Source organism: Parasteatoda tepidariorum, chromosome 2 (genome assembly GCF_043381705.1).
Source record: "Parasteatoda tepidariorum isolate YZ-2023 chromosome 2, CAS_Ptep_4.0, whole genome shotgun sequence".
Taxonomy (NCBI): domain Eukaryota; kingdom Metazoa; phylum Arthropoda; class Arachnida; order Araneae; family Theridiidae; genus Parasteatoda; species Parasteatoda tepidariorum.
Genome location: NC_092205.1, coordinates 70,870,332 through 70,895,924, shown reverse-complemented (window position 1 = coordinate 70,895,924; position 25,593 = coordinate 70,870,332). Strand labels below are relative to the sequence as shown.

The following is a 25,593-nucleotide window of genomic DNA, read 5'->3' as shown; positions in this document are numbered from 1 at the left end:
AGTTGCATCCTATACATGTCACTTCTATTTGTTGCAGCGTGTTTACGTAAGTGTATGATAAAGTTTAATGTTAATAAATCAAGAGGAAGTTTCTTTCAACATTTTCCATTTACAAACAATAATAAGGGGAAAATGCTATAAAAAATTAAAAGAACAAGGGAAGAAATATAAAGGGAAAAAAATATTTTTAAGATCTGATCTAGCTCCTGGTAAAAAATATGTTAAAAATTCCACATTGTACCCGGTACGAGGGGCCTAATTCAGAAGGCCCTTCGATTCTAAAGCCTGCTACTTTGAAAACAATTATAATAATTATATTAATATATAATTGATATAATATTATAATAATTATAATAATATATTAATATAATTTTTTGAATATCATTCGAAACCAGAATTCTTTCCTTGTAGCGACAAAATATGTAAGACTTGCTTCAATGTTGATCAAAAAATATTATTCTAAGTAACCATAATTGTAAATCTATTTATAAACTTATTAATGTAATTTATGCATAAACCGTTTTCTTTGTTGTTTTTTTTTCATTATTAAATATGTTGGACAAATTTTTCTCTTAAAATTAGAATTAACCAACATCGCTCATATATTAATAGTAATAAATTTATACATAATCTAGAATTAATTTATTTTTGAAAATTTGATTTTAATCGAATTAAAATTAATATTTCCTTTGTATAGATGATTATGATTTAAGATAACAGAAAGAAAACCNCTTCGTTTTTTTTTTTTCATTATTAAATATGTTGGACAAATTTTTCTCTTAAAATTAGAATTAACCAACATCGCTCATATATTAATAGTAATAAATTTATACATAATCTAGAGTTAATTTATTTTTGAAAATTAGGTTTTAATAGAATTGAAATTTATATTTGCATTGTATAGATGATTTGGATTTAAGACAACTGAAAGAAGACCATTATTTGGTTTTACATTAAACAGATTTGCCATATGGGCTAAATTATACTTTCCAACATACAGAGATTAACATTAATAACCATTTATTTGGTACATAAAGCTTATCTTTAAAACGGGTTTTGACTTTTCAGTGTGTTTCGTCAAATTATATAAAAATAATATAGATTCTTTTTAAAAATTTTAATCTTGGTCGCGGTGGCTCAAGAGATAGAGCATCCGTCTCTCAATGAGGTGACTCAGATTTGAATCCCATCGGTGGCTGGTTGAATTCTGCTCCCGGCTGGCACAGATCTCAGTGCCGACGTAAGATATCCTCAGTGGATATTTTAGATGGTACATGGGTAAGAATCTCTTTGTTATCTGGTTAACCGTGAGAGTTTTTGGTGGTTTTCCTCATCATGAAACGCAAATGTGGGTTGGTTCCATAGTTTATTCATATTCTTGACTTAGACATTCCCTTGTCTTCTGGGTTGGATTTAAAATTACGAGATTTCGGGTTTAAGCATTAAAAGCCGTAAACTCAAGAATTTGATTTGAATTAGATCAAGAATTTGATTTGATGAATAAAATACCTCGTAAGCTTGTGGAAAATCAATAAAATGTTTTATTTTGTTCTCTACTGAAATTACTGTTCAAATCTATGACCATTTTCACGGAAAACTATCTCTGCAACTACGGAAATTTCTAGCTACAGGTTGTCACCCCTGTATGAGTACCGAATTTTCGGTCTAGTGAATCTCCTTTCATGCATTAAAAAATATTTGTTTGGATGTATGCCATCATTTCTACTAAAGTTTTGTCGTCCATGAATTGAGCCAAACTCTTTTAAATTAACTGCATTTTTTTCCTTCTTTCTATTTTTACATTGACGTATTACTATACCTATTTATCTATTCCGAATGCTTGTTCTCAGTGATAAGATTTAAGTGAAAAATGTAAGAATTGCTTATTGTCAAATGATCGAAGATAAAATTTACGTAATGCGGCAAAGAATAACTGTTTGATAGTTCTTGAGAGCGTATTTTGATCTAGTTTAGTTTTGTCTTATCTTGTAAAAATTTATTGTATGAACTTATGAAGACTTTCTTTCTTTCTTTCAGGTTTGACTTATCAAGAAAGATTAATGAATTCTTGATGATTTTATTTATCTGTTCAGAGTAAGTCATTTCCGCAATTTTTTTTTTACTGTTTTTAGCTCTTTATTTTAAGCTGTTTTTGTTTATATTTTATTTTTATTGTTTGATACGTACTGTGAAACCGTATTGGATTGTAAAAGAAAAGGTAGCTCTCCACATTTACAAATACAATATCTAAATCAGGTTTTAGATACAATTAGACCAATTCAGATACAATACAATTAGACCAATACAATTGTTGAGATATAAATATTATTATAATAGCTTTAATTTACACTAATTTAATATAACACCATATAGTTAAGTTTGTCATATATACTTAAAAACATAAGGCTATTTTCACATTATTTTAGTTTTAGATGAAAGTTTAAATTCTATGTGTCACATTATTTAAGAGTCGGTTTGAGTATTCATACTAAACAGTATTTTGATTATAAAAATTAACTATTTGTTATTGTGAGTTCAATGCATTTATTGTGGTGTATAAGTTAATTTAGTGAAATATACTAATAAAATTAGATTATCATCAATTTCGCTTTCCATTCACTTTTTATTTTTTCCTTAAATGTCGATATTTTCAACAAAAAAAAAAAGATCTATTTTATGTTTATAATTATTGTAATTTTATGCAATCGTAACGGATTGAACGATTAACTGGATTTAAAATATAATCTGAACTTTTGGAGACGGTTTTTTATTTCTTTTGAGTCTTTAATATTTTTTAAAAATTTCGATATAAATGTTAAAATTTATATCTGGCAACATCTGATCTCTTTCTTTCTTTTCATTTTCTTTTTCATTTATTTATTTTTGTTACTTTTGACGACATCAAGTCAAGGGGTAGTTTGCCAAGTGAAAATCTCAAGAGCAAGAGATGAAAATTTCAAAAATAGATAAATAATCATTAGTGAAAGCAAAAAAAGTAAAAAATAAAATATCTAATAAAATAAACTTTTGTACAAATTGGAATTTCGCAATTTTTTTTTATTCAATTCATAAATGAAAATGGCACTTTCAGCACTTATTTAGCATTGAGCATTTATCTAGCATTTCAGCGGACTACAGATCAACTTAACAGGGTATTTTTTTACTAAAAATTTATTAAAACTAATTATGTTAAATATTTTTATTTCATCGAACTTCTTGTACAATTTCTTATACACTTTCGTAATTTGATGTTTCTAAGCCTCATAGATTTTGTGCAGTAAAGCAAAATGTATCGTTAAAAATATAATCGCAAAAAAGCACTTAAAATTGCAATAACTTTCGAACAAAGTTTAATTTCACACCAAAAAAAAAAATATTTTAAGTTTAAGCCAAAATACGACCCTTTTAGCATGCTAAATAATTGCAGTTGTATTCCTGAGAATTGTAGAGCGACCCGTATAGTATTTTTCATGTCAAGTTTAACGGTTAATAGTTCTCGAACTAATTGTCAATTAATTGAAGTCGTACTAATTTTTTTTTATTCCATTGTACTCCTTGTACGTTTTTCTACACACCTTCGTAGTTTTAAGTCAAAGCCCAGCAAAGCAAAATGTGAAGTTAAGTTTAACATACAAAACGGCGGCGGCACTTACGACTTTCTATTATAGAGAAATTTTTAAATTAGGTTTTAGTATTTACGTAAAACATTGAACTAAAATTATTTTAATTTCTTAAGAAAATCATTAATTTCTATTCACAATCGTTACTATTAATTTTTTAACTTACTTAAGAATGACGTATAAGATACCTTTAAAATTAATCCTATTATTTAAACTAAATTATAATTATTAGCTGTCTAAAATATTGTTTTAATATTGGATATTTTTTTAAAAATTGTTTTTCATTTCTTCCACTTGGGCAGGAAGAAACTTATTTCTTCCAGAAAAGTTTTTCCTTGCTTTTTCCGTGGTTCTATTATGGGTAAAACTTACCACCCCTGGTCTGAGCATTATTGTCGTTAAGTACTAATGTCATTAAGTATGTACTAGTGTCATTACGATAATAAATGATGTTCAAATTATAATTTTACTGTGATAGATAGGCAAGCCAAGCAGTCACGTACTGTATATTTTATTTAATTGTTTGTAAAATGTATTTTATCGAATGTTTAATGTTTTTTAACGACGAGAAAAAAAGAAGAAAAAAGCTCACAGAGGGTAGGGTTTAAAAGTTCAAATTTTTTTTTAGAAAATGGTGATTTGATTTCCAGAAGGTTACTTTTTATCTTTATTAAATAAAAACATGCTTTCTGTTCTGAAGAGGTAAAAAATACAATTGTAAGTATAAGCTAATCAACAAATGCGTTTGTATGGCCTGAAGACGAGGGGAAATGTGTCTTAAAGGTTCTATTTTTAATTATGACAGCCAACCCAATTCTAAGTATACGACTACCAATTTTCAACTCCGTAGCCCTGTAATTTTGAACCTAACCCAGAAGACGAGAACTGCTGCATCAAGCACAGGAACCAGGTTTTTAAATTTTTTTTATGGAATTAACTCACATTTGCGTTACTTTAAGAGCAAAACCGCCTGAGGTTAGAGCAACGGCAAGGGAATCTAACCCATGATCCACTGAGGATATTTAACTTCAGCACTGTGGTCGTTGAAATCGACAGCAGAATTCGTATCGACCAGCCACAGCTAGAATTCGAACCTGGGTTACATTATTGGGAAGCAAAGGCTCTGAACTACCCGGACGCTCTAAAAGTCTATTTTGAAATTTATTTTACTTTTTAAAATTCACACTATCTGTATATATTTCTCTTACACGGCGACAAAAAAATCCTCATTACAACTATGTGTTATATGGATTTGAATGATTGTTTTGAATTCTTAGAATTTTGTGCATTTGCAATGTATCGAAGTTAGTAGCGAGCGAAGCGAGCTTGATTTGCGAAGCAAACCATATAAGATTGCGTAGCAATTTTTGGGGGTTGGCGAGCGTTAGCGAGCAGGGGGCGCAGGCCACTAGTTTAAAATTATTATCATAAGAATCGCATTATTTTCCCCCTATAGGATGTTTTGCTATGATCAAAGAGGTTTGGACCCCTTGGCCTAAGAAAAACAGGAATTCTTTAATTTTCACCTAAAAATGATAAACGCATAAAAACTTTTTGAGGGGGATTTCGGAAATTTTTGCGGAAGGTTTTGGTTTAAGCGATCTGAATAAAATTTTTAAAGAAATTTCAACAATAAGTGTTTGTTATTTCTCTTTAACTGAAGCAAAGCAACTGTAGTGAAAGTGTTTCCATAATCTAATCATGAGAAGGACGGAGTGCTGTTCTTGCACTTAAGGAGAGAGACAAAATGACTTTCACTTCTATTTCCATTACGGGGGACCATCGCACTTAGGGATCAAGTACTCTTCATAACAACCAAGAAGTGCTGTTGGTTTTACCCCTAGCAATCCTCCAACAGCTGATGTAATTGAATAAAAGACTTTCTTTTTTTTTCCCTTAAAAAAAAATCTTATGTGGGTTATTTTTTCCTCTTACGTTAGTGAGAATAAAATTCAGTAAGTATTTCTGAATTTTATTTGAAAATACTTTGTGATTTTTGGCAGACGTTTAGTTGACCATAAAATAAAAAAACAAGAACAAATAGTACTTGCTAATGTTATATCCTGTTTTAAGATTTTTTGTAAACTGCGTAAAAATATTATTAAAACATAGTGTTTAAAGCTGTTTAGTTCGTATTGTTACAATGCTCGAATAAGATGTTTTTATTGCAAAGTAGTTTATAAACATAGAGGGAGAGAACATTTTGGGGAATATGAAAAAATAAATCAGCTGTAAAATATGTTGAAACATTACACTGTTTGGAAAACATTTTCCACCAAACATTTTCCAACCAAATTCAGCTTTAATTAAAGGATTCTACGAAAAATTAAATGCAATTTCCTAGTTTATAATATTAGAATATTTTTTTGTTTAATTTAATTCATTTAAATCGAACCAAGTGAATCTAATTACTAAATTTTTAATTTAAAGATTATAAGTATTTTTTATTTTATTATTTTTTTTAAAATTCAAGGGTCATAGATTTATAAAATGCGTACAACCAATGCGTTCAAATGTAGTAACCAGTTTCAATAACACCTGTTTCAATAAGTAAACAAAATCGAGAAAAAAAAGGTTCCAAAACTATGCTAAATAAAGCTCCAACAACTATAAAATTTCATAAGTAGTAACTAGATTCAATAATACACATTTCAGTGAATTAACTAATACGAGAAAAAAAAAGGTTCCAACAGCTATAAAATTTTAAAAGTGGTAACTAGATTCAATAATACACATGTCAGTGAATTAACTAAAACGAGAAAAAAAGGTGTCAACAGCTATAAAATTTTAAAAGTGGTAACTAGATTCAATAATACACATTTCAATAAATAAAATTAAGCGAGAAAAAAAAAACGGTTCCAAAATTTTAATTTGTTACCAAATAAAGATACTGTATTCTTAAAATTCTCCTTAAAGTCACGTATAAAAAGTAGAGTGAGTTATTGTTCTTAGCTCATGATAACACTTCGTATTTGTGTGTTTTCATAACGTTACGTAACATTGTTATTCTGCGTTGCTCTCTGTGTGTAACTTCACTTTTATACATTAATTAATTTCGTTTCCTCTTAGATATTATTTATAGCTAAATATTTGTTTTTCTAACGAGATTAAAAAAAAAATCGGTATTGATCAACTCCATGAAACCATGCACAAAACTGAAAGACATGTACCGACGCAACATAATCAGCATATAGTAATTCCATTTTTTTATTATTATTATTTATTGTAATTCCCAGTGGCCTTACGTTTTTTGCATGAAGCAAAACACACTTTTTCAGGTTTTTCTCCAAGTAAAAATTTAATACAGTACCATTTGGCATGACATTATTCCTCGGGGCCAACTCTTGATAGTAGTCGCTGTAAATAAACTCATAATTTTGTTTTTAGCGCAACTGTAAACATAATAAATACGTGCTTTTTGATTTAATTTTGTGAAGTAGCTTTCACATGCCCTCCTTATATGACATAACGAACAAACAACAATCAAATATTAAAGAATTTGAACAAACTTTCTTTTCCGATTAAATAGAGCTGTGATCTACGAATCTTAATAGTATCTTCTAGATGTTTGAGGAAACATAATCTTCTACAGTATTAATTTGTCTATGGAAAGAACTCACCTCGCCTCCACGTCAATGGCCATCTATTGCTGTGGAAACAAGAAATAGCTTATTTCAAAGATGAAAGCTTCTCTCTGCCATGCTTCCCTTACTCTCGCCGACTTGAGCTAAAACCTCTCTTTAATACTAAGCAAGCCCCTATTTGAAATAGTTAAACGTCATAACCATAGTGACCGTCACTGCTCCTCGGGAATGGCGAGGGGAGTTCTTTCCATATATAAACTATAAGGTGATCTTAGAAGCAAGGAAAGAGGTTCTATTTCGTAACAATATTAAAACTTCATCGCACGCTTTAGAACCGGTATTTCTTTATGTTCAGAGTAAAAAGAAAAGATTCCATGAGGATGTTTTGCGCCTTGGCTTTATGATCGGTTTACAGTTAACTTATCTTCTTGACAAAATGGAAATTTGACTAGTTTTCAAGTTTGGTACGGTTTTTAGAATCGCTGCTTAAAATTTTCCTTGCTCTCCAGGGCTCTAGCACAAATAGCTCTGGCGTTACACATCCATTTTTCTTTTATTATTGCATTATAGATGCGTTCTTTCCTTTAATTCTGATAAGATTTTTGCTCTGAAATCGCTTTTCTGTTTAATTTTAAAATTTCGATTTCGATATACTGTACATATTGCGCGCTCCCTACTAATTTTGTTGAGATTTTCGCAATGGCTTAATGAGAAATATTTCATTTCTCTTCTATTGATTTTGAACTTAGGAGAGAGAGAGGTAACTCTAAATCCCATTTCTATCGTGTATCTATAAATCCATGGTGTCAAATCACCCCACCGTAACGCATTAAAACTTTTGAAATCGCTCTGGTATCGTCATTAGACTAGCGAATGAGTGAAGTCTGGAGCAAATTGAAATTAACTGTGATTGTTGAATGCTGTTTTGGTGGGGAGGAGGGATCGTATCGATGAAAGCAACGGATGATTATTCTGTAATTATTGAATATGCCTTTTACTGTGTAGTTTTACGAAGAAAAAGAACCTCTGAACTTTCGCTGTCACTTATTTAGGAGGTTGAAAGAGGTTTGAAACATTTTTGGGATAAAAATTTTGAAAATCCAGCTGCTAAGAGCTGAAATTTGCCATTTAAGCTGTAAAAATAATTTAAAAAAAATTCTATTGATTATGGTTTTCTATAAAACCGATGATATTAAAATTTCGCACGCTTCTCCGTATGCGCTTGGTTGCCGTTTCGTTCGTACTTGTATGTTCGCAAAAAACTAAAATTTAATTTTTTTAAAAATTGATGTTAGAATTGTAAAAAATAATTTTCGATAAAATTTAGACTATGTTATGCAGCAAGTGTTATGTTTAGACTATATTGAAATTTAGAGTATGATTTAGTTATGCTTAATGAAAAAAAAGAATAAAAAAATCCTACGTTCAATTTACTAGTCAATTATATTTTGTGCAAAATAATTTCAATGCATGCATTTTTAAAAAAACAAAATTATTAGCTTCTGGTGGTCGAACCTAATGAAGTCAAACAGTTCCCAAAGGCTCTCTTTGTTAATTTTATTCCAATTACTTAAAATTTTCAAAGAAAATGTTCACTTCTGGTTGTATTAATAAACAAAAAGAAAAAGATAATGGATCTTACGAGTATTCACAATGCCATGGGGGTCACTTTTCAGACCTGGGAACTGTGAAAAATCAATGGTCTAAATTCCATCAATTAATCCCTTTCCCATTTGTTTTTTAATCTAAATTTTCTTTTTAAATTAGAAATGCAACAACATTTTTGTTTAAAAAAAATTGAATGAAAACATACTTATTTTTCTTAATTATTGCTGGATGATTAAGAAATGATGTCACGCTGCAATGAAAGAAGGATTGATTGAATTTCAACATCTGTTTCTGTGAACAAGATTTATACTATTACTGACTCTAAATCTGCTTGAGTTTGCATTCCCACCTCCCCAGCGTATTGGCTATAGTTAAATCAGAATTATTATTTTTTTTTAAAAAAAAAAAGACTTTATAGTGTTAGGACAAATAAATAATTTTGATGTGAAACATTGAGGTATGAATAGTTTCAGGGAAAAGGTAGTAGTTCAGTTATAGGTGTAAAAGTATTTACAAGATTAGCTGCTATTTTTTTTTTGTTTTGTTTGCTAAAAAAATTTATGAAATAAAGAAAAAAAATTTTTTAGAAAAAATATAATAACCGAATAATTGATTTAATTTGTAGGCTCTTATCAAGAAAAGGTAAATTTTAGTGTCAGTGAACGTTAAATTTCTAAAAATTCCGGTACACAACGCTAGATGGTATTAATTGACCAAAAAATAAGTCATAAAATTTTTTTTTAGAGTGACACCCATGTTTAATTTATGTAAACCTTTAAGTTGAATTGAGTATAAGATCAATTTAGATTATAGTAAAACACCAAGGACTGCAAAGATTTAAGTAAAACACCTAAGTTTTTTTTTTATTTTTTAAATTACAAGCGTAGTTTGCTATAAACATAACTGCATCTACGAAATGGAAGACTGATTTCTTTCAAGTATTAAATCAGACGAGTTTTAGTGGGAAAAGTTCTCTTTTTAAAGCTTCTTGCTACTCTATATTCTTTAAAATTGATGTTTCTAAATTTCTTAAGTCCTAAGTATCACTTAGCGCCTTCATCCACTAAGCTTTTTTTTCAATTTGTTAAAGGGTTTTTTACTATACATTTCTTTGAAATATACGACGAGAAAAATTCTCATGCTTCGAATTGCATTTCAACCTATTTGTCATTTAATACACAATAAATATTTTTTTTCGATAGAGTGACTGTACTTTTTTATCTATTCTTACTCATTACTGTATGAATTCCTCATCGTCGTTACGTATTTATTTTTTACCTTTCTTAGATTCAAGTGCTCTGTTGATATGAATTCTTTATCGATCGATTTATCGGTGATTGCTCCCTTTATCCATCTTAGATATATCAACTTAATATTCTGAACTTCTGCCTCTGTAATCTTTCATTTTTCTACAAATTTCAAAATTTGTTGACGGAATTTTTATTTTTTTACTTTTTTCTCTTTTTTTTTGTGTGCGTGTGTAAGTAGTGCTCGTCCATTTTTAGCTCGTTGATAGCTTAAGTTGATATATATGAGTACATATTAAGCTCACTTAGAAAAATATTTTTTTTTCTTCTTTGTACAAGTTCCTAACTTTATTATTGTGAAAAGATCACAAAGGAGTAAAATGATACTTTACTCAGTTTATTTTGGTTGTTTCATGCTAAACTAAATTTCTCATAATTTGCTTTTGAACCAATAAAATCACCTGAAACAAAAACAAAGAATGTTTTCGGTAATGAAATTTATTCCAGTTGTTAACATTTACAGTTGCGTTAGTTTCATTTGAAGTACACGTAAATTGTGAACTTGGCGTGTTTCTGAATTTCATCAGGGTATCGTTAGCAACGTGAGGTAGCCAAAATGTCAGGACAACGAAAAATAACAGCTATTAGATGCAGTTTTTTGTTGTCTTGACATTTGCAGCTACTGCCAAATGACTGAGATCATCTATCTGACGTCACTCAACTCTTGAATTTTTTTTTACAATAGTTTAAATCCTTTACTTCTGTTTCAACCTTCAAATTTATAAAAATAACTTTCTTAATAAAATTTTGTAAATTATCTTAAAGTATGCAAACTGATTAAGTTTCATTGATAATAAATTCATCCATTTTCTTCTTAAAACTTAAATCTTCAGGATATTATTTTTATTCGCATATAATAAAAAAAAAGATGTAAGAGTCTAATGCCGAGTTTATGGGTATAAATCGTAGTTAAAACCTATTAAAATATTTGAAAATTTCATCAAGTAGTCACATATTTTTGTTTATAACATAATTTTATAAAATAAAAAAAAAATTTAATATATTTAGGTCAATCATTATTTAAGCCATAAATTCATTCCCCCTTTCATCAAAGAATTACCCAAAATTCAAAAACAGTATCAATCAACAATATTTATACAATTTGTAGAAGGAATGATACAAAATGATCGATATTTAGTGAGATTCTTTCTTAAACACTAACACCTTATTTTTAAACTGAATAGAAAACATCTCGGTATTTTTTGTTCTATTTGTATTTCTTTCTCTTATACTTCCATAGTTAACTAGTGGCAAGTACGGAAAATGTTTTAAAGCTTCAGAATAATACAGATAAATATACACGTTATGATATATTTCTATGCTGCTTTTAAAAACATGTGATAAGATTGTTTCTAGTTTTACATTGAGTTGAAGTAAAAGAGTTACACTAAATAACCTCTGATTTAATGATCAAATTGTCACAATCTGCAAGCAATGCCATTGCTTACGCTATAATTTTTTTTATACATTTTTCTCCGCATAATTGCCAGCGTCGTATATTCATCTTGCTTTAGAGATATTTATAAATTTTAATAAAAAAAAAACAAATTTTAATTTTAAATTTTTTCTGAACCCAATCGGTAGGCTCCGCTCCACTTTTGTGTCAAAAAATAAAATATCTTTAAAAAACTACAATAATTTTGAAGCACTCTTATTTAAGAGTATTTTCTTAATTAATTTTTAATTAATACGCTGTACAATTAATAATAAAAAAGCCAACATTTCATGAATAACGTTACAAATGATGCCGGACGGGTGTGTATTTAACCCTTTCGCCTTCGATTGTCACGTATACGCCCGAGCATAAAATACTCTCATTTCCCGGTCGATACGCCTGAGTGCTTTCTCGTTCATTACCGGATTCACGTATTTTTGACCATATTTTTATATGTTATGAAATTATAATTTTAGTTAGAAAATGACATTCCAACTCCATAGGATTTGAGATACTTGTAGATTTGACCTTCTACTCGAAATGAGAATTATGACTCACATGCACCTGATTTTTTATGACATAAACACGACTAGAAATGAATGTTTCCGAATCACATGCTTTAGGACTGCTCTTTAAAACGAACAGGTGATATAAGTCGGATTCAATTATTAATTGTTAGAATATTTAACTAGAAATGATTTTTGAAACCTGTTTGAAATTTGTAACCAACTTGTAATCCATCGCTTTGTTTTGTTGAAGTGGGTGGGCCCAAGGGGTTGAAAAAAAAGTGAAATTACCCCCTCCTTAAACTCCTATGTCCCACCGTGGTCACCAGGCTTATCAATGGGGAGCATTGTAACTGAATTAATTTTATAAAGAGATTAAAAGACGATTTGTTTAGTTCAGTTGTGGGCGACCCCCAAATAGACGGACATTAACAGATTATATTAAGGTTATTTTTTATGAAATTGTTAGTGTAAAATTGCCGCACGGAAAGAAAAAAGAAATAGCAAATTTTGAAAATAACAAAATATTGAATAAATTACTAAAAGGATATGCATTTACAAATTATTACATCAACATTTCTCATCACATTTTGAAATTTAAAATAAATTCAAGAATGCAGAATTATTTTCTCTGATAACCCATTCTCACAGTTTATAACAGTTCTTTTTCAAAAACTGTAATTCAGCTTTTTTTTATACACAATTTCTACCTATACGACAAAAACTACTGAGCTAAACTTATACAGCGAAAACGCAGCCGCTGCAGACGTGCGAAATCAACTGCCTAACATAAAACCGAATTTTAAAGATTTATTGATGAAACAATAAAAAAAAAATTCATTCACATTAAATGTTTCTGAATTAATTATTATTATAATTTTTTTTACCATATTTGCATCTGCTAATGAATGTTTTTTAAAAGTCAGGGTTCCGCCATAAAAAAGTTTAATCTTTTAGGGTTCCGTAGATGAAAAAAAAATTGGGAACCGCTGCCTAAGTGGGTAAAGATCGAATCATTACATCTGAAGTTGTCCAATGAATTTTTTTCATTCTTTCAGTTTCCGTGCTAATTGTTATGTGTGGAATATGACACCAGTTATTCGATTTCTTCACCAAGTCATCTCTTTACAGCGTTCCTTGGTGTCAATTCGATATCAGATTGGAATTGACTTAGTTCCTTCTGAATTTTCATCTCAGAAGCAGCGATAACACGAGTCTGCTTCTTCTGTTGACTCAGTCCTCTATGTTTGTCATTTCCAAAAAGTAAACTCATCCCTATCGTCTTATCAGGTGTTACTTCTGCTCGAGAGTCTGCGCCGTTATTACTTATCTTCTTGTTTCCATGGTAAAACCTTTTTTCCCTTCCCCTTCCCTTCCTTGCACTCGAGCAGCTGCAACCCTCCACAACATCTAAACTGCAATTTGACATTTTTTTTTCTTCTTTCCTTTTTATATCTGAAGAATGTATTCTTGTCTCTTTCAGAAGTAAAATGTAGTGTATTTCTGTCATCTTTTCTCGCTTAGTTATAAATTTAGGAACATGACTCATTAAAACGATTTCATTGTTTTAAAATAGTGTATGTTAGTTAATTCATGCAATTTTCGTTCTCTTCAGTTCAGTTCGGGAAAAGAAACTTAATGGAAGATTCTTTTTTTAAATTGCAGTAGAGTATCGTTTGGTTATGGAAGATATCGATAAAGTTTCTTTATGAGTAGGTTAGAGTCTTTGCTATTACGTAATTAAATGTTACTGAATTTGTAGTCTGTATTATAAGTTCAGAAATATAAAATTGCAAATTTTGAAGAAAAAAAAATGAAGTTAATGCAAATTAAAATTTATATATATATATCAGTATAATAATAATAATAAATTTATTAGAATTTATTTTACTTAACGCTTTAGCGCAGAATTTTTTTAAAACATATTTTTTATACTTCTCTTTATTTTTCATTAACTTTGGTGAAAGTAAGGGGAAAATATTTTATTTGGAATTTTTATAAATTATTGTTGTGAAGTATAGCATGAAGTACACCTTTTCTGCGTTAAGGGTCAAATCTTCCAAACACTGCTACCCAATAATTTTTCTAATTTGCATTTATTCGCAGGTATTTAGATCTAGGAGAAACACTTATTCATCATTATAGTTTCTTTTAATTTATAAAATCAATTTTTAAATTTTTGAATATGAATAGAAAATGTTTTTTTTTTTTTTTCAATACTTTTTTTTTTTTGGATTTTATATTTCCGATAATCTGATAGATATTTTTAGTAGCTATTAGACTGTTTTCTATAATTTAAAAAAAAAAAAAAACCAAAATATATTTTTACTTCTAATTAGGTCATCAGAAAAAAATACATATAAGCAACACCGGTGGCAATATTACATTCAGTACGCTAATATTTTTTAATTTTGCTTTTCTGTCTTCTCAAGCATTTAAATTAAATAATTTCATAAAAATAATAAAAATTTTAAATGAATAATGTGTATATAATCAGTTATAAATTTAATTACAGGTTTCGAAAATCATAACTGGTGAAAAAAGTCCTAACTTTCGGAACCCTTTCACGGAACCTTAGGATTCCGCGGAACACCGTTTGGGAACCGCTCATCTAAAGAATATAAATCAAACTTTCGTAAAGAAATATGCAATGTAACTTTTTGTTTAGGTCTTTGTTAGTGTAAAGTGTTATTAATGGCCCACAAAAATACTAAAAGACTTGAAATCGTTTTGTACCTAATGATTTTGCTTGTTTATGCATTTTGTGTGAACTTGGCATTTATTTTATTAAAAAAAGGAGTAAATAAATACTTTTAAAATTATTTTATTTTAAAAGATAGTTTTGGGTTGTGATAAAAGGGCGAGACGATCTTGCGAAAATGTGTTGGTGTTCTGCGCTTATTGCTTTCTCTCACGGAGTCGAAGGCTTTAATTGGTTTGGAGCTGGATGTTACGAACTGAATCATGATCTTAAATCATGTTGTCATGCAGACAAACACCATTTACAGGCATTTGTTATGTAAATCAACAGTAAATTCCTCTAGTCCAATAAAACGAGCAGGTATTTGCATTATATTTCAATTACTTCATTTTTGTCGATTGTGTATTTAATGGGACAAATTCGCCTACTTAATTACCTCACTCGCTGTTATTTATTACTTTAAAAAAATAAGTAAATAAAAGCTTTTTTCAATTTTAAAAAAGGGACTATTTTACTTATTCTATTTTATTAAAAATTTATATAATATTTGATAGTTATGTTTTTAAGTTTGAGACCATTGCCCAAGTTGATTTGTAATCCTTTTCGATGGAATTAATAAATGCACGAATGGTTACTTACTTACCCTATAAGGGGTGAATCTTCGGCCCCTTTCGAGTTAATGGCCCGGCGAGTTTAATGTTTTTGAATTTCCCTAGGGAAGGGTCTGGGTTCAAAATTTTCTTAACCTCCATACAAACTTTACAGCAAAATAGTTCTTTAAATGTATGATTGGACCTTTGAATGGTATTATTTTAATGCCGCTCTTATCTCAGCGTTGCTATTTCCATTTTTTTAAATAAATTTCTGGAAATATTTATCATATGATGTCTAATAATAATAAAAAAATTCGTTATTTCATTTAAAATTATGCTGTCAAATTGTTAAAAATTATTTAGTTCCTTGTTTGAATAAAATGATCTTTTCAACACTAGAAAGACTGAAACTTAGTATATACCTATATTGCCCAAAAGCAGTCAAAATGACTGCATTGTGAAAGAATAACTAATCTGTAAAGCAATTTGTTTAATTAGTTTTTAATATTTTTATTTTATTTACAGCTATATAACAAGTTATTAGTAAATATTAACAATAAAATTTTTTTTCTCCTCTTGGAAAAAAAATAATTTATGCATTATTTGTAAACTTTTTGCAAATGAAAAAGCAGCCAAAATGATATGCTTGGACAATCTAGTGTTAGCAGCATTTTTAAAACTTTAATTTTATTCCTACTTGTTTCTTTTTTTTCCATAAATTTTAATAATTTGTTATGTCAGTTGTATGCTGTGATAATGCTTTAGCGTTAACAGGAATGCTTTTTGAGTTATGAAAATTTTTTTGATGGAACATTTTAAAAAACTAAAGGTTTTCAGTTTTTTTCTGCCACAAAATTTCTGCCTAAGATATGTATTAACTGTTATCACAGTGTAAACATGTATATGTAAATATTCTGTGCGAAAAAAATCCGCTTAGAGGCTGAGAAAAGATACATTGAAAAAGGTCAGTTTTAGCATTATTGGTATATGCCCTACCGTCTCCCCTTAAGAACAGGGTGCGTAGCGTTTTTGCTTAAGAAGTGCTTAAAGGTGCTTATTTTCGATTTTCGTTTTTTAAAAGCCCTTAAAGGTGCTTTTTTTATTGGATGATATTTTTCCAAATTGGATGATATTTTTCCTTTTCCAAAATGATATTTTTCCTTTACCATGATGAATTTCGCCATGAATTATGCAAAAAGACACTTTTCACGTTGTTCTATTCAACGTTTTCAAAATTAATTCAACTCCAATCTATTTCGGCATACCGTCGGCATACCGTAGCGTATGAAAACGCCATTCGTTTTACATGATTCAAAATTTCATGATTTTAGACAATTGTCAAACACTATTACAAAAGTTTTTTTTTGACATGACGGTTAAAACCGGTAAAACCGTTAATTGTCAAAAACTTGCCCACCCTGCCAAATTATGAATTTTTTTTGAAGTGCTTAAAAATATTTTTGAGTGCTTGAAAAGTGCTTAAAAGGTGCTTATTTTTTGTTGTATAATTTAGCTACGCATCCTGAAAAAAAAATTTTTTTTGAAATCGTGATGATTTTTTTTTCTTTGAGGATATAAAAATTTTATTTATTTCATACATTTCATACAGAATGTTATTCTTCATCAACAAGATTAATTACGATTTGAAGAAATGATAATCGAAAACTAGGCATCATAAATCTCAATTTTGTTCTCTTAAATTAAATAACACACACCACCAGTAGCCATTATTTTATCTTTTGTCCTCTCTGAGATGTTGCGGCGATAAATGAAATGCTTACTTACGCCTTCGTGACGATACAGAAATAGCAGGGTCTTCTTCTCTTTTGCTCTAAATATATCTCATTCAATGTTATCTGTTCGTGAAAATTGTTGAGGGAACTGCTGTCTGATCCACTGTTGTGCGCTCTCCAACCTAATTCCCCAGAGCTTTCTATTCTCAGCTATTTCCTCTGTTCCTGACATTGTGATATACCTTGAATTTGTGTGAGACCCATTTGTTCTAACTGACAGTCTCGCTTGAATCGAAGCATTTATTCCTTCTTCAACCTAAGATGTTTTCCTTGTCATACAATTTCTTCGAAACCTTTTCGTTTCTCTCAAAATTTCTCGGAAGTTGCTGCCTCCTTTTAAACAGTTCAACTTTTTACTATATTATTCAGATTTCGCTGTAAAGTGTATTCGAACCCGACATGTCACAATCAGCCCTGGATTTTACTTTCACATTCATAATTTACGGTTGTTGCAGTGAAACCTGTGAAAATTGACTATTCGTGGGACAATTATTTGATGGTCCACTTAGACAGATGGTCAACTTATAAAGAGGAATTTAATTGTTTTGCCAGTTTGATACTTAAGAAGTTTAATTCCTATTCCTTTCTGTTGACCAACATAATTTGCAGTTAAAGAACTTTAAAATGCTCTGTTATGAATCATAGTGGCTACAGGTACATATTATATATTAGAATTATGACTTCGAATCGCATCAGTAGCACCATTAAATTATTATGGAAACATATGGTTTTCAAAACCAGCTCAATCGATTTTTAACCCTTTTGTTACTGCAGTCCGCTCCGCTGAAGTGACGCCACTGAACGGTGCACCATGCCACGAAGTGTGCACATGACATTTTGAGATTTCTTATTATATTTTACTTGTGTAGCTAGAAAATACTTCACTTCTTAGCCTAACACACAGAATAAATTTGTTTCTACTTACAAAACATGTTAAGCGCATTTAAAATATACTTTTAGTGGTATTAATCCAGTACAGATAAATAGAATATTGGTCAATAGGTAAATGGAATATTGGTCGGTGGGTAAATGGAATATTGGTCTATGGGTAAATGGAATATTGGTCTATAGGTAAATGGAATATTTGTATGTAAGTAAATGGAATATTAGTCTATAGGTAAATGGAATATTAGTCTATAGGTAAATGGAATATTGGTCTATATTAACTGAAATAATACCCAGTGGCATTTGGAAACAAATTGTGGTGGCTGACAACATGAATGGGCGAAGCCTCTTAAATGTTTCAGTTCGAATGTTTGTTTGCCTCGTAAGTAAGGAAATCTCTGAAGCAAGGAAAATGGTTCAATCTGTTGAATTACGTAACTAGCTCAGCTTTACGTACGTTTGAGAAGTGAAAACCTCTTCACGCTTCAGAACCAATTTTTGTTTACAGTCAGAGCAAAGATGATGCCTTTATAAGGAAAGTATATTCGAGTTTTGGCTTTAAGTTCGGTGTAACAATTAACTTATCCCCATTGCTGGCTTGAAGCCCACCCAGCTTTAGATCGATGGGTACCAGCTTGTAAAAGTAAAAGCGGCTTGTGCGAAGTGTTGACCACACCGCTACAATCATGCCGTTGGTCGCAAAATTGTGGAGCCTTAACCTCTTGGCCCACAATGGGCTGTTGCGGATACTTTAACGGTTAACTTAGCTACGTCAAAAATGAAATTTTTTGACTAGTTGTTTGTTTTGTCGCTGGACATCACGTGGATGCCGGCTACGTAAACGCTCGTAACGAAGGGGTTAAAAATGTACAGGATAATCCAATTACAAAGCCCACCCACTCATTTGAATGTCGCCCCCCCCCCTGTTAGCATTCTAGAATTTGCTTAGTGAATGAAGCAGAAGGGGGCGCGGAGTTTGCATATAGTTATCTAGACAAATGGTGTTTTGTTCCATGTGTATTTTCCCCATTGAATCGAAAAAAATTAAAACAATGTTGATCGGACTAATAGTTATGTAGGAAACGAGGGCATACTTGTCTAACTTCTCATTTTGTTTTTCCAAATCCAAAGGAATCAAAAATGAGTCGATGGAACTATATAGTTAAATGTTTTAATTGATAAAAAAGTATAAATTAAAAGAAATTATTATATACATAAGTTACTATTTATGTATAAAAATTACTTTTAATTAATATCTTTTTATCCATATTGATTTGTGTTCGGTTTTACTCGATTTGGTGTAAAAAAATGCTTTGGTATAATTCACTTGTCAGCATTTTTCTAGATAGTAATATCAGACAGATAAATGGGAATAAATCAAAAGAAGTTCTTTTTTTTACAACTAATTAAAAACCTTTTTCACATCTATATTTTTAAGCTTGTTGCCTTGTTTGGTCACATTCGAATCAGCATAAATAAAATAAATCGTTAAAGAAACTGCACCTTATTTGTAGACGAAAGTGTAAAGTGCATTAATAGAATTTGTAATGTTTTTAGGACAAGTCCTTAAAAAAAATTACAGGAAATAATACAGCTTTTGTCTAATTTAAGAGGATACGTTGAGCTCACCTAGAAAGAAAGGTATAACTTCCCATATTCGTATTGGACGTAAACCAGAATATTTAGTGCGATTTCCATTATTATTTTGACACTTGCCTATAACGTTTTAGATTATTTCAAAAAAAATTTATGAAAAATGGTGTACGTAATTCTCACGTTCCAAGGATTTTAAAAGATTAAATATTTCCGTTGATAAGTGCAGTTGCATAAATTGGAGACTGAGATAAGCTCCAATTTAAATCTTACTGTCTCTGTTCGCATACATTTCTTTAAATAACATCTTAAGTCGGCCTATCGTTTAATTCACAGATATGGTAATGCCTTACGTCAAGTACCGACATTGAGACAGACATCAAATAACTTTCAGCACATGACTCTGGTATTGGCATTCAAGGGGATTCTACTTAAGTCAGCTTTTAGATGCTTTTCAAATCTTCCACGGCGAAGTCTTATGTTTAAAGTAGTTTTTAGATTGTTTGTTTCGACTCTAAAAATTCTTAACTGTATTTAAGAATTCACTATCAAACTGCATGAGAGCCCTCTTGACAAATTTCACAAATTTATCTCAATTTCGTGATGATGTTTGTTCATTTTTTTTAATTTTACCTATAGAGATGTCTAAGCTACGTCGTTTCACTTATTTGTCCACTGGAATCCATCAATAATTAGTCTCTGAGGAATCAATATGAATGCGTTTCTATTGGGATGAGAGTACGAATCTACCAATATGAGTAGTGCAAATAACTAGTTGCCAATCGCATCTACAAAATTATGACGATTGATTTATACCACTCAATGATATAGTTCAAGAACTGGCTTGGATATCTTAGATATATCCAATATTAGGAGATTTTTATTAGATAATTAGGAGATTTTTAAAAATATTGAATTGCATATTAAAAAATTCGGGCTACAGTAACTTTAATGTGCACCTATGTATTAAACAATTAATGTGCAACAGATATCAAATTGTTAAGATATAAAACTTTAAAAAAGTTGGTATTAAAACTTACATAGTAGCACACAAAATGTTTAATGAGAAAATTGAGGTTTGTCTGCTGCAACTACTAGAGAATAGATATTTACATTTTAAATTTAAAATTTACAAATGTATGTGTAAATATTTTCGTGTTGTGGTTTCGAAAAGTTAAATCGGAGAATTTCTTCGAGAAGATTTCTGATACACACATGCTAAATTATATTCACAAAATTAAAAAAAATGAAATAAAAAAGAGCAACATACACTATTATTTTTCCATTTGAATAAATATTTTCATGGATGCAAAACTTGAGAAATAAATTTTTTTTGCATCGCTGGTATGTTAAATTTCACAGAAACAAAGAAATTGGGTTTTTATTAACGAGAAAAGTATGTTTTACGATACAGATTCAGATCCCATACAGATTTTTTACGAAAATTGTCTGCAAAGAAATGATAACTAAAGTATTTTAGTTCGCGGACCACAAAAAAAAAGCTCCGCTGGCCGGACGCGGCCCCCGGGCCGCCAGTTGGAAATCACTGCTCTAATACTCATTTTAGCACTTAGTTTAAATTCGAATTAAATTTGTTCATTTATTTAATTATGTTCCTCTATGCAAGCTATAAGATAATCTTCTCATCTTGATATCTTCCGGTACTAATCTTTAAATCTACCGTAAGATTACACCGTATGAATTTATATCTATTCTTGTCTTATTGCATATTGCTAAAACATATATGGGAAGAGGGAAATGAAGGCAAATATTTTAGATCGACGATTTCTTTTTTTATTATTTAGACTCTATTACATTTGTCACTTAATTTCATTGAACATATAGTTAAGGTTATGTTTTGATCTTCATAAAATAGTTAAATTTGGCTGACATTCGAATAATGTTTTGTTGCTCTTTAATATAAATTTGTTTTGTAAAGCAATGATCGAAAAACTCATGAAATTCTGACTCTCTTTTTATTCATTCAATGCTTCAGCTAAACAGGTTTTTATTTATTTTTTTATAGCCAGCTTTGAACAGCAGATTTGTTATTTGTTTTACGATTATCGGTGTTCAAGTCCGTAGCCTTGTAATTTTGAACCCAGCTCAGTTGAAGTCCTAGATCAAGCTTTGAGACTAACTTGCTTTGTTGGGGGAGTTTTTCATGAAGTTAACCAACATTTGTGTTAAATGGGAAGAAAAACCTCGAAATCTCCCACGGTTAAACCGACGGCAAACTATTCTAACCTATGATTCGTCTACCACTTAGGATATTTTACGTCAGCACTTTGGTCGGTACGAGCCGGGAATAGAATTTAAATCGACCAGCCATCGCTTGGGTTCTCATTTGAACAGTTGATTTTTTTTATTACACAATAACATTTCAATTAATTTAATTTTAAACATCTTTTGCGAAGCATTGAGAAACATTTTCATAAATTTTGCATATTTAGCGTCGTTTTTGTTATATTTCCAACTGTAAGAAACTACTAATTTTTATGAACGACAATAAAAGTTTGTTAGTTGCCAACTAAAGAATCTAATTTTACATATTTCATAAAGAAAAATACGAATATAAGAAGTTTACCCGTACTTCAAGCTTAAAGCAAAAATTGCAACTCCGTTTTTTTATGATCAAAACCCCTTTCCAATTACTTACCATTTTGATATTGTTCTGGCTTCTGTCTTTTTTCATCGCGGCGCTCTTTCGTTATTCCGCTGTTTATTTTACTTTTTCACTACTTTCTTTTCATCTTTCTTTACTTCCAAAAATGGGTTTGCGCGTCACAGGCCCATTCGTAAACTTGTCATTTTTTTCTTTCCTGAGCGCAGAGAGGAAAAAAACTGAAAAAACGGAATGAGTTATCTTACCTGCTTTTTCTCTACTTTCTCAGATAAAAATAGCCTATCCTCTAATGAGTGAGGCATACACACTTCGTTTTTCTTTTTATTCCTTTGTTTCCAATTGTTTTTACTTGGTCGCACCTGTTCAACCGACACAGTCATTATTTTTACTTTTTTTTATATACATATATATATTTTCTCTGAAGCTTTCAGCAATTTTCTTATCCAAAAGTTTATTCTAAAAAGATTTTTATTCTCTTTAACACTTTAGCGATAGTTTCTCTTGGGAATGGTTGCCATTTTCTTTTTTAATGAAAGGTTGTAATTTTTTTTCTTCTTTTTTCCAAAATTGTTGAGCATCCAGTGAATATTTTTGAGTTGTCTCCTATTATGATGGTTTTTGGCGATGACGTCTAGTGTTGGTGCTTTTGTTCTTTTCTTCCTTCAAGGTCAGCTTCTTTATTTGAAATACACCTACGTACGCTAATGTTTTGTTATCTTTTAGAATTAAAAAAAAAACTGTTGGCAAAGGGATATCATGATTAATACAGTAAGTGCTTTTGTTAATATAAGTGCTTTTTTTTTACCCCTCCTTTTTTCTTCAACAAAAATGCATCTTTACTTTTTACTTTGCACACTTGACGATTCGTGATCTTTTAAGTACAATAGATTAAGTTTGAAGATGTCAAAAAGTTGAGAATTTACTAAACGTTAGTTAACAATTGCATTTTATTTCACTACCCGTTTTAAACAGCGACCAATGAATATTTGATTCTGTAAATTCGTACGTTTGAATTCAGAAGACACAAGAGCTCCTACATAAATGAAATTTCTTGTTTGTTAATTTATTTATTAAATCTCGTCCTTATTTGCTTTGCATTTAGAGCATAACACATCAAAGAATTTTATATTCAAATTATAACTTATATTGAAATAAATATTGTGTTATAGAGCATAATTGCTAAGGGGGACCCAAAGTATATGTGTTTAATGTTGATCCTTGCATGCATGTATTAATATATAAGCATTAAGTGCTATGAGTGCATTTAAGCTCCAAATTAATAAAGTAATTAGCGAAAGTTTGGAGAGAGACGTGCCAGTTCATGCACTGTCCCCGTCGTCTGACTGAGGTCAAAATTACACGGCATTTCTATCATGACTGTCAAAGAATAGAGCTCCGTAATTCCATCGATGCTAGCCATAGTTGAGGGATCTCTGATGTGCGACAATTAGCCAAAGTGATAGGAAGAAGCCAACGAAGCGGCTAGCATGACTACAAAGATAATGCGCGCTCAGACGCTCGTCTTCCAATGAGATGACCAGGGCTCGAATCCCAACGATGACTGGTCGATTCGAATTATACTTCCAGCTCTCATCAACCAAAGTGCTGATGTAAAATACTCACAGTGGTAAACGTATCATAAGTTAGAATACCCTTACCTTAGAGCTAACCGTTAGAGGTTTTGAGGTTTTCCTCTCCATGTAACGCAAATGCTGCTTAGTTCCATCAAAGAGTTCTCTCCGAAGGCTAGTTTGTTCAATGATTGGTTAATGAGTTCTCTGGTCTTCTGGATTGGGTTCAAAATTACAAGGCTACGGAGTTGAACATTGATTCAGAATTGCTCACTCAGAATTGTTTGGCAATTCAATGGCGGCTGTTAGAGATTGTAATATGTTTTTATAGTTGGTGTCACGTGACTCTGACTGCTGCTGCTTTCATTTAATTTTTATTCTTTAACTTTGGTTTTTATGTTGGCAACCTTCTTGAAATGTTTTGTGTTGATTATTTAGTGTTCGAATTAGTTAGGTTTTGAAAATATCACTAAATTGAGATTGCTTTAGAATTAATAAATGTTTATTAAGTTTTAATTTGTATCTGTTTATTCATCTGTAGAACTAGTAGTTCATTTGAATAACATTAAAAAGGCGTCCGTGAAATTTATTTGTTTGCTGCAATTTACAGCGGCTATAAATAAAATGTGCGCTCAGAGCATTGTCAGGATTTTTTTTAAAAAACTTTCATCGTCTTTGTAATTGCACATCCGTATTCAGTATTACAATTAGAAATAACTGGTATAAAATGATGAAGCATTAATTTTTCCCGTTTGTCAAAATGCTCTGTGGGCAAGTTCACTGAATCGGCAGATCACTGTCAAATTGTGTTGGAAGCGAGCTTTTCGCTACTTTGCTCTCTCTCTCTCTCTCAATGGTTGTGGGTTCGAATCCTGCTCTTGACATAGATGTTTCTCTTTGTGTGTTGTTCTCTTTTGTGTGAATGTGGCCCAACCTATAAAACTAGTATCTGTGGCAGTGGGTTCACAGGTGCCAACTGAGTAACGTTAAATGAACAATGCTTCCGGCATCTTCCTCGGAGAAGAACGTAAGCTCAGTGCCTGGCGTAGAAAAAAAAAGTTTAGGCCTGTCCTGGCTATGACATTGTATTTTTTATTTGGTAAAGTGCAGAAAAGCGCTTTAATTCAACTGTCAATATTTTTATGTGAACCTAAAAAGGGATACAAACAAAATGTAAGTTTAATTACTTCATTCCATATACGCTATCCGAATTGTTCGTTAATCGATCATCGATTCACCATAGACTTCTATGTGAAATCGATTAATTCGTTCTGGAGACCCTAAAAATTAAATTTAAAAAAAATTCATAATTTCTTATTAAGTTTTTAAAAAAATAATACATCCATATAGTCTTGCATATTAATCAGTCTTTTTCATTGTTTGCTTATGGGGCGTTGAGGAACATGTCCAATGCCGATTGCTTTTCTCTCTCTTTCAGGATTTTCCGGAAGTAATTAATAGCATTGTCGTTGTAAAAATCCCCAACCCTACTGACATCAGCTTAGTTTGGGTGCCATTCTAAGACCATTGCTCTGACATCCTCCCACTTTTTCAAAAGATCTTTAACGGCAGATGTCGGCATTGGTATCCTCTTTCGTCTTCCTTTTGTTCAGAAGGAGACACATTTCGCTGTGTTTCTTGGTGTTCTTCATTCAAAATTTCTTGGAGTTCTTCTGTCGTCAGTTAATCTACATGTCCCATTATGAGCTCTTCTATGTCATCCTCGTTCACCTCCAATTCCAGATCTCTAGCAGTTGTCAAAATTTCATCC

At 30.7% G+C, this 25,593-nt stretch overlaps 1 protein-coding gene across 1 annotated transcript in view; it reads left to right on the top strand.

Moving 5' to 3' along the window:
* The window catches only part of LOC107436424 (plasma membrane calcium-transporting ATPase 2), a 174,325-nt gene that overhangs the window by 74,453 nt on the left and 74,279 nt on the right, over positions 1 to 25,593 (top strand). The window contains exon 3 of the mRNA XM_043041787.2: positions 2,038 to 2,094. The gene's annotated coding sequence lies outside the window, so the exon portion shown is untranslated. The remainder of the gene's footprint in view (positions 1 to 2,037; positions 2,095 to 25,593) is intronic.